Raw genomic sequence first — 11,234 nt, 5'->3', positions numbered from 1 at the left:
AATCAATGCATAAGGCTTTGGAAAGGAAAATTGAAATTTTGGCACATTTATTTACCAAAATAATGGAAATTAAGAGAAAAGGAAGGTGAAAGGTCATAGGTTGCATGTGAGGAGGAAATTGAAGGAAAATAATTGAAAATGAAGAAAATAGAGGCATAATTGATAAAAAGGCTTATGAGGATCAGTGGGTACCTTTTTTTAGTTTAGATTTGGAGCTCTCTCATTACTCTCTCTCTCTCTCTCTCTCTCACACACACACACAAGCTATTCAACACTCAGAGTTTTCTTGGAGAAATTTGGCATTAGATCAAAAAAAGAAGAGAAGGCAAGAGGAAGGAAATATCAAGCAAGGAAGAGTGAGATCAAATAGCTACAACAACATTCTGTGAAGGTATCTATTTTCATGTGTGCTTTCCTTTCTAGATTTGTCATGCATGGTATTGCATGTGGCTCTTTGCTTTTCTAGCATGGATTTTTCCAGGTGTGATAGTGTCTTTTGCCTAGCCTTGCCGTTTCTGAATAGCCATGGTGTGATGGAGTTCTTATGTTTTTGTTGAGCTAGATTCCCAGATGGATTCGAAGATCAGTGACATGGATCTCTAAATAATAGAACACATGGAATAATAACCCCTGAACTAGACTATGGGTTGTGGTAAATCCAAATTTTGTGTTGCCTCAGTGGGCTTAGGAATCCTCGTCCAGTTAATGAAGTGATATAAAGTAAATCCTAGAGGTGGCTTCCCTTGATTAGGCCTAGGAATCCTTGTCGATGAATGGCGAGATATACCGTGAAGGCTAGAGGCTAGAGTATCGGTTTAGGGCCAAGTGATCCCTAAATCAAGCTATGGATTATGGTAATGCCTGAGAGACTAGAAGATAGGAAAATTCCTCATGGTGTAGGTGGATAAATCCAGTGTAATCCATGTTTGTTTTGGCCTAGTGATCTCATGGAGATCATGGTAAATCCTATTTTTGCATGTCTATTATTTTGGCACAGTGATCTAGTGTGGATTATGGTAAGGCCTGGTTTCTATTGATGAGGGTGGGTTGTTTAGCCTTGAGATGCCCTCGTTGGTTATTTTGGTTTGAGTCCCACGTTCATGCTTGGAACATCACATAACAGTGAATGGTTGAAGAGGGAATTATCTCAACCATTCTATCGTTGGATGAAACAAGGTAGTCCCATCCTGGGTTGACATTTTCATTCTTTAATAAGAGGTCATTTCCTTGACATCTTATGTGTAAATGTACTAGCTTATATATGGATTCTATGGCTGATGTATCCTTGATATTTGTATTGTTATTATGTTGGTTATAACCATGTATTATGACAACGATGATGTATGGCTCTTGTTACACAGCTCTTTGTCACTGTCCCTGTGCTCCCTGTTCCTTGATCTTGGAGGGCCTCTACAGTGAACCCTACATTCTTTCCCTTCATGAAGAAAATCCCATTGTGTCCCTCTTCATGAGAAAAACAATTCCCTTTTACAACATTTTCCCAAAATCTTTTGTTCTTCCCAGTTTACAAGACCGACGCTAATGGCCCTTGTCCTCCTCAAGAAAATATCTAGAGATTAACACTATCCCTAGCACCGACCAGAGCGATCGACATTTGTTCTTGTCGTATTGGTCGTCCTATGGAAATTTTTTCAAATAAATATTGGAGTCTTCCAGCTCTAGAAGCTTCGTAATGGAAGTTTGGTAAATGGTTTGGCCGATTGAGGTCGAGGATGTCAGTTTAGATGCCTTTCCCCTATAATGATGGAACTACCTCAAGAGATAAAACCTTCTCCCATGAGAAGAGGATCCATCTCCCATCCATTCATGCTATATAAACCTCCATTTTTCCGAAGCACAAGCCAGTGTTAGAGTTAGAGTGTTAATGTTGGTGTGCTAGTGCTAAGTAAGTTTGGAGTAAACAGCAAGCTATTCATAGTTGTAGCTCTCTAGTTGTGTGAGGTAGAAGTGTGAATTTGGTTTAGTGTGAATCCTAAAGGGAAGAGCCTTAAAACTATCATTGTTGAGGTCATCATGGAATGCTAGCAGAAGTGTGTGGGAACCTAGTTTTGCCGGAGAAGAATGGCAACGTCAAGACAATGGTTGTAATCTCTTCTTCATTCAATATATATGCAACTATCGATTGATTTCCTACATGATGTGTCATCTTACATGTTCATGGCTTAATTTTTCTTGACTTGTTAAGTAGGTTGAATTACAATTTGTCTATTATCATGGTTGTTGTTTGTTGTTGTTTACTTGTTTCAGGTGTTTGAAGAAGGAAATGAGAGATAGTTGGAGCGAGCAAGCAAGGACATCATCAAACATAATAAGCATACTAAGAGGTGGGCCCTCTTAATTGGTTCTAACCTAAGGAAATCTTCCATAGAATGTATCGGTTGTGGCTAGACCCATTATCGGGCTAAAGGAATTGTTTGTGTCCACACTCATAATTTTACTTCACCACAAATTGGCGACCATACTGGGGAGCCAATCCTTTTGTTTGTCTGGTTTAAGATTTCATGATTTCGTGTGAACTTTTATAGTTCCACTTTTTCCCTTTAGTTTTGTTTCTTTTCTTCTACTTACTGGTATGAGTTTGAAATTCGTAATAGCAGATCTGGTCCCTGTTTAAAAAAAAAAAAAAAAAATTCTTGGCTCCCTCGTTCAGCACATTTAATGCTTTGATAGTTGTGTCGATCAGTGCGACATACTGAGAAATAAGCGCGTCGACCTACCCCTGGCGCTTGTTGTCAGTTAGGCAACCACGCTGATGCCTATAAGTGAATATTAGGGTTTGTCCTCAGCCTTGGCCAATGTGTTTTTCTCTCATCATTTCGACCCCGTAAGCCTTTTAGACTATTTTCTCCCTGACTAGAGAGCTTCATTTAGCTTGGTTTGTGTGCTTGCTTGGTTTAGCCCACCCTATGATGTGTCAAGTTTGGCCCTGTGTGAAGTTCTTTTTTATTTTTGCTTTGAATCCCTTGATCAGCACTATTTTTGGCGAAACAGTCACACCAACCAGGCCTATCAGCGCTAGTTTTAGCTTGAAAGTCGTGTTGGTCGTGCCGAATAACGCTACTTTTGGCCCACAAGTCTCTCCGGTCTCTGAGTTAAGATAAAATGAAAATTTCCCCCATTCTAGTGCCAGTGTGTCTTGACCCTCAGACTCTCTTCTTCTGAACAGAAGTGACTAGGATGCTTTGTTTTCAATTGAATGAGTGAAAGTGTCTCATTTGTTCTCATATTTTGAGTGTCTCTTTTCTCTTTCCAAGCATAGATTACATTTCTTGGTTTGTTGATTAAAGCATTTATGTGTTTGGTTTGCTCGATTCAGGGAAGAAGTTTCTTTTAGTTTCATTTTGATGCTTTGGATTTTATCGATGCTTGTGTGTTCGTAATTATGAAAATTTTCATTTAAGTGCTTTATGTGAAAGATTCATTTTGCATTTTATGAAAAAAATAAGATCATTCTAGTTTACTTAAGTGGAAATATTTGCATTAGTAGTATGATTGTGAAGCTAGAATTGGATCATCATAAGCATTGGAAATGAAATGAAACTTCTTATGTTGTTATAGGAAGATTAAGTGCATTTAGGAGATTTATTAGAGAAAAATTTCATTCTTTCGTTGTTCCATTGATTTTGTGTTCCCTATTTCTAAATTAATATTAACTTTCATTGAAGACAAAAATCACTTTTCTCATATAGTTGAATGTAGTAGTTTTTTCAGATGACAATGGTAGGGCCTTGTAATTGAAACATAATTCAAGATCAGCCATTAAAATTTATTGAATTGACCTAAGGAATAATTGAAACATAAAGCTTACATTTAGTGGTCTGGGCTAGAGACATGTTTCGACGTCTTTAAACCTAGCAGTTGTTATTCGCTTTGGCATTAGAAAGCGCTAGTATGGACTTTTTCTCGCCGTACCATCATGTATATAAAGGGAAGTCACACTAGGTTTTCAATCCTTTATCTATTGGAAGCCAAGTATGCTACCTTGTAAACGTGATACACCGAACACAACATTCGGGGAGATTGCCTGCCTATACTTCTCAGTTCACCAGGAGGTATTCTATAGTTCATGGTTATCTAGTAGTCCTTTTTCCTGGACTACCCTGAGTAGTCTTTTTTGATCTTTACTGACTCTTTAAATTTGAAAAGATAATCAAGAAATTCTCTTTTCGAGCTCGTTAAACTCTGAAAGCGACTAGAGTCACCTTTTCTCTTATCAATTCTTAAAATATGAAAAGGAAAATTTTTGTTTCAATGTCTTAAAATTAACTACCCACAAAATATTCATGGTTAAAGTTACCTTCCTTAGTGATTATTTAGGGTCAATTCCAATGGAAACATTTCCAGAGTCTACCAGTCAAGGGTTCCCCTCGGATGGGAATCCTAGTCTCGTTCCCTCTTTTAGAAATGCTCGTGCTCCTGATATGGCAACATTGACCCTCCTTGGGTTAACCATTGGTTTACCTATCTGGTTATTTTCGACCTTGGCATTCCTGAGTGTCCCAACTCCTATGCAAACATCTCCTTCATTTGGTGAAAGCTTGAAATCTAGTAACCAGAAGGCTAAGAAGAAGAAGAAGAAGAAGACGAAGAAGAAGAAGTCAGATAAGCAAGAGGCCAACTGTGTGATTGTTACTCCAAATGCATCTCATGTAGACAAACCTTCTAATCCTCCACAAAAGGTTAGATTCCATTGCAAGTTGTGTAAGGGTGACCATCTCCTTCGAGAATGTCCTGGAATTCCTAGAGTCTTAAAGGTAAGGCCTCAAAATCTGGATCGACCATCCCCATCGACCTCTGGAGATCATGTCGATATCACACCCTTGGTTAGCGATGGTAAGAAAAAGGGAAATATTAGATTCCCCTATAGGTTATGTGAAGGAGAGAATCTTCTTCACCTTTGTCCTCCTATGGATAAAGCTTCCAAAGCTTTGGAAAATATTACAGCTCCTCAACCCCAACTTCCTGTTGGTTATCAAAGGCTTTCTTCTAACCCTCTCCTAGTTGGTAAAGAGATTGAATTAGATTCATCTCCTTCCTGTCCTACTCTTCATGAGAAAGACTCTCTTGTGCCTATTCCAAACCAACCATTGGTCAAAAAGAGTGTCGACTTGGTTCCCCCACCAGTTGCTCACTCTATTCGAGAAGAGAGTAGTGTTCATATTGCTCATGTTCTTCTTGTCTCCTCAAATTCTCATGAATCAAAGAATGACCCTCCCATCCCAGTTGTTCAAGGGAACCCTCATCCTATTCTTGTATAGCATGGGGGCAATCATATGATGGCCCCACCAAGTAGCTATGTTGTTTCTTTCGATTGGCGTCACTTGACTGCTTTCCACCTCCCATCTTATGTACCTTTCTAGATCATGGTACAAGCCTATAATATGGTAGTAGATTGTGTTGGGTACCAAATCAAGTCATCTTTCCGTCCATTTCTATTATCCTTTTTGACCTTTCTGTACTCATTTACCTATGTTGTTATGTTAAACCTACAAGGTAAACACCCCTGACTTGTCCAATTGGGATATTTTAATTAATGAATTAATTTCACGAAGTTTTGTGTATTCGCGGTACTAAAACATATGTCTGAACGCAGCTTGGAGAATAGGAACCCTCATTTCAGCACCTCACAACAGATCTAGTAATGGCCAGGCATCAAGAGGTTGCGCAACTGAAGTCACGATTCCCCTGGAACTATTCTCGGACCTTATTTCTATCTCGGACATCTAGCGATGGTGTCGTTCTAACTAATGTACATTTTGAAGATGTAAGTACCATATTTCGGGGAGCTCTGTTAATCTCCCTCACTGTTTATAAAATGCAGATTATTCCTTTGAATGGGCGTTCTCCCATTGCCATTGTAATCATTTGTTACAAATTAATAAAATACCATCTATTTTTCTACTCCAATATTTTCTGTGCCTAACGCAACCCTAATTAGAGAGCTGGGCTCGCTCTTCTGATTAGGTTTTGTGTCCTTTTGTGTGTGTCATTTATTAGTTTATGCTTGTTGTTACAGTTCTTTCATGTCTATGATTATTTTTAAAGTTTTGTAATTAGTTTAATCTTATAACCATGTTTTGAATCTTAACCCATGAACCCTTGGTCGGAACAGATTATGTGATTGCCCCTGCATATACCTTGCGCATTGCCTTGAAAGGATACACACCTAGATTGATAATTTAATGTCGGAATAGGGTGAATAAATTGTTCATACCCGGACACCAACATTTTGGTGCCGTTTTTGGGGAGGCTAACAAGGTGCAAATAACGATTTGGACCAACCAGAGGGTAAATCTCTCGTCTTGGGGAGAGAACGAATTTTCTCACTCTGCTTTAGGTCCTGAGCGTATGTATTCTTTCTGCTTGTTTATTTTTCCTTTTATGTTTGATTTTGGGCCATTCTCTTGTCCTGTGGAGGGAGGAGTCTTTTGATGTCTTGCTTTAGATTTGGAAGTATTAGGGTTCCCGTAGCATGTGTCTGTTTCTCGTTCTTGTTTTGGGGAGGGAGGAGTCCTCTGACGCCCTGCTCTGGGCCTGAAACCCTAGATCTTTGTTTTGTTAGCTGCCTTTCTTTTTGTGAGTTCTTTCATCTTGGGGAAGGAATGGTCCTTTGACACCTTACTCTAGGATTGAAGCATTATAGGTTCATACTAAGACCCTCCATCATATCAACTTTTGTATGAACAAAGAATCAAATAAGAGGGGCAGAGGGAGAGCCCCAAAGAGGGAAGTACAAGATCTAGGAAGAAAAGTCTATATCCAAGAGATCATAGAAAAGGCTGAGTCAGAAGCATCCTCTCATGTAGCTACAAGAGTAGGGGCAAGGAGAGTGAAGTCCGAAGAACAGTCAGCAGGGAAGCTAGTGCTGGCTATGGCATTCTCTGGTAATTTGACACAACAGTTTCCTCTAGTAGTGGAAGAAATATCTAGTAGTAGAGCTGGTTCGGAGAATATTGCGCTAGTGATAACAGAGGAAGAAATTACAAGTAGGACATCGACAAGGTCAGACTACTCTAGTAAGGGAAAAGAAGTTGCAGCCAAGTGGTCAAGCCATCAGGCCTTGGGAGAAGGAAACGAGGAAAAACTTGCATCACCAAGAGACTGGGGAACTGCTACTAAAGTAAATCGAGTTCCAATAGTAAAGAATATTCAACCACCCTCCACAGAGCCTGTTGAAATCCCCAACGGGTATTGCAAGATATTTATTGCTCCCACAACCCCCACCATCAATTTTCCAATCGGGGATCTGGGAGATGGCATGCCTACAGAACCTATTCCATTGGCAACCTTACCAAACTTTTATGGACTCGTTTCAAAAGACCTCAACACATTTCTATTTGAGTTTGAAATAGTGTATCGGGGGTATGACTATAGAACAGATGCCCAGAAGTTAAATATTTTCCCATCTACACTAAAAGGAGTGGCTCTGTGATGGTTCATGGGACTCGGAGGAAAATCCATTTCCACATGGCATGATACGCAAACAACTTTTCTGGAGAAATACAAGGATTACTGTCAATCCCGGAACATCAAGGAGGAACTCTTCAAGCTCACATAGAATGAAGATGAAAGTTTGGAGGATTGTGTGGAGAGGTTCAAGTACACCTTACAGAGGTTAGGTCATTCTAACCTGGATAAGGAAATTTTAAAGATTATCCTCCTTCGTTCTTTTCAAGAGGACACAATGGAACTATTGAACATTATGGGAAAGGGAGACATCTCCAAGGAGACATTTAAAGATATTTGCAATTTATGTATTCAGTGTTCGAGGGGGCTTGCAAGGAATAAGCTTGGAATATGATCAGTGAAAGGATTTGGTGGGGGTGCTACAAAAGCAGCAATCAAAAACCTGCTAGACAATTTGAGGACAAATATCCTCAGCACCCTGTCAGCACAAATGGACAGTCTGTAAGTAAAATAGAAGAAGCTAGAACTGGACAGGACCATGGCAATATTTTGTTCGAAGTGCAGGAAAAAGCACCGAGAAAGGGAATGTCCACTAAATTTCATAGAGGAATGTGCGATCTGTGAGCTCAATGATACGACAAGCTCATGCCCCTCCTTGCCAGGCCTGAAAGCAGTATTTCAATGAATGGGGGAGGACATGGAGCAATTGTACCTCATGGGATCCAAGAAGCCATGGTAGCCTCGAGCACCGATGGGAAATCAAGGTATGTACCTGGATCCATCATAGTATTTCAATAATTACAATATGAATCCTCAGACCATGCCTTACCCCCCATGTGGCCGGAATACTTGTATCCACCTTGGCAGCAATGGAGCTCCAACTTGGCGAGGATCCCCTCTTGGTCAGTTTCCTTGGTATATGCCTCAGTAGATTCCACAATAGCAACTCCAGTTACCCTCCAATGTGCCTCCTAGTAACCAGCCTACCCGTCCTCAGCTTCCAATGCAACCTAACCCTAATCCTAACAATAAGGGAGCTCATCAAGCTAATGTTCTTAACCTGCCTTCCTATAGAATCTCCAGTGCAGAGTTGTATGAAATGAATCTGCGATCAGGTCGGACAATTAATGTCCAACCTCCTCTAGTCATCATTGAACAACTTGATAGTGAAGGTAAGGAGGCAGAATCGATTAGTAAAGAGCCAAAACAAACTGATAGAAAGCAAGCACCTTCTGTTAAACAACATCAATCTGAACCACCTTACCTAGAGAGATTAATTATGAGTAAAGAAAGCCCTCAAGATGAATTTGATTGATTAGGATAATTGAAGAACTTATTTGTTAAAATTCCCTTGTTACAAGCTATCAAGATGTGCCAATCTATGGAAAGACTCTTAGGGAATATTGTTCAAGGAAAACTACCAAGAAAACTAAAGATCCCCTCATTATACATGTTATAGGAAAATTATCGGACTTTATGATGGGAAAATTAATGCCGGTGAAATATGGAGATCCAAGAAACCTGATTTTGACAGTACAGATTAATGGGTAGAGATTCCAAATGTGATGGTGGACCTAGGTGTTGCCATCAATGTCATCACCACAGAAACCATGCATTTTTTAGGTCTTCGCAATTTGAAGCATACATCTACAGTCAAACCTGTAGGGAAATTGGAAGATGTGACAATTTTAGTTGATTCATGGCATTACCCCATACATTTCCTGGTATTACATACACAATCTTCAGTGGGTGGTCATCTCTTAATTTTGGGTAGACCATGGCTGGCCACTATAGATGGTTACATTGGGTGTTGCTCAAGAAATATGGTTTTTTCTAATGGACACAACACTAAGAATTTAGTGCTATATCCACTGGCAGAACCAAATCTGTCTATAAAATCTGCACATGGCAAGAAAGTTGTATCTGCAGTAGATGTTGAAATGGAAGATGAAGAAGTGAGACCAGTCCTCACTCTTGGATAGGCCCTTTAGTTGAAAATGGAATCAGAAGACAATGTAATCACTTCCTTCATGGATGATCCTTGTTTTGTTTCAGAACCAAATCAACAAATTCTATAATCTATCCTAAGTTGCGAGATTCAGGAAACTATGGAAACAATAGAAGGATTAGAGGAGCCACCTGCTGATACACCCCATGAAGGTGTTCAAGTGGAATTGGAACCCGAGAAAACTTTGAATATTAATCCAAACCTGTCAGAATCCCAAAAGAATAAACTTGTAGATGTTCTATGGAAACATAAAGAGGCCTTCACCTAGGATTATGCAGATATGAAGGGTATCCCTGCCAACTTATGCACCCATCACATATATATCAAGGAAGATTGTTGTCCTATAAGGCAACCTCAGAGGAGAATGAACCCTCCACTGAAAAATGTTGTGAAAGAAGAGCTTCAGAAATTACTGGATGTAGGTTTTACTATCCTATCTTAGATAGCCAATGGGTATCACCGTTAGTAATGGTCCCTAAGAAGAATGGCAGATGGCGAATCTGCGTAGATTATCAAGAGTTAGAAAAGGCAAGGCAGAAAGGCAATTTTCCCTTGTCATTTATTGATTATGTTTTAGACACATTGGTTGGCAAGAAATTTTTCTATTTTCTGGATGGGTTTAGTGGATATAACCCGATCCAGATTACTCCTGAGGACTGGGAAAAGACCACTTTCACATGCCCTTGGGGAATGTTTGCATACCGGGTCCTTCCTTTTGGCCTGCGTAATGCTCCGACGACATTCCAGAGAGCAGTTCTGGGAATCTTCTCTAACTTGATAGATGACAGTGTTAAAATCTATATGGATGATTTTACTCCATATGGGGACTCGTTTTTGGAGGGGTTGAAAATTTTGGAGAAATTTCTCACAAGGTGTATACAAGCACGTGTCTCTGTGAGTACAGTAAAATGCCACATGATGATGGAAGAGGGAATCGTTCTGGGGCATTTACTCTTAGCTGAGGGGATTAGGATGGACCCAAAAAAAATAAAGGTAATTCTAAACTTCCCAACACCTAAGATGTCCACACAGGTACATAGTTTCATTGGTTGTGCTGGGTATTATAGACGTTTCATAGAAAAATTTTCAAAAGTAGCACACCCACTGTTTCAATTACTAACAAAAAATTCAGAATTTGTGTGGACAGATAATTGTGATGTAGCCTTTACAAAAATTAAAGAATTAGTCTGCAGTGCTCAGATCCTTAGAGGACCAGACTGGGCATTACCTTTCCACATTCATAGGAATGCCTCTCAAATAGTAATTGGTGCAGTTTTGGGACACCAAGAGGGTAAGGTACCTTATGCAGTGTACTATGTTAGTAAAAATTTGGCCCCTGCTGAATTAAACTACACGGTGACTGAGAAAGAATTCTTTGTTGTCGTTTATGCCTTCAATAAGTTCTAGCACTACATTAGCAGATATCCTACTTTTGTGCACAGTGATCATGTAGCCATCAGCTATTTAATGAACAAACCTGTTACCCCCAGTCGTATTACAAGATGGTTGTTGCTACTATAGGAATTTGATATTACCATAGTAGATAGACCAGGGAAGGACAATGTGGTTGCAAATTTCTTATCTAGGATAGAACATGATGGTAAGAATACACCAATTCAAGATAACTTTCTAGACGAGCATCTTTGTGTAGTTTCTGCTAACACTCCATGGTATGCAGATATTGCTAATTATCTTGGTATAGGTAAAGTGCCTTGTCATCTGTCCTATAAGGAGCAAAGGAAGATCATTCACTAGAGTACCTAATATTCATGGATGGAAGGATATATCTTCCATATAT

Source organism: Pinus tabuliformis, chromosome 1_2 (genome assembly GCF_031772625.1).
Source record: "Pinus tabuliformis cultivar Carrire ecotype Pingquan chromosome 1_2, CPIR1, whole genome shotgun sequence".
Lineage (NCBI taxonomy): Eukaryota > Viridiplantae > Streptophyta > Pinopsida > Pinales > Pinaceae > Pinus > Pinus tabuliformis.
The sequence above is the reverse complement of the archived record's forward strand: the minus strand, read 5'-3'. Positions refer to the sequence as shown.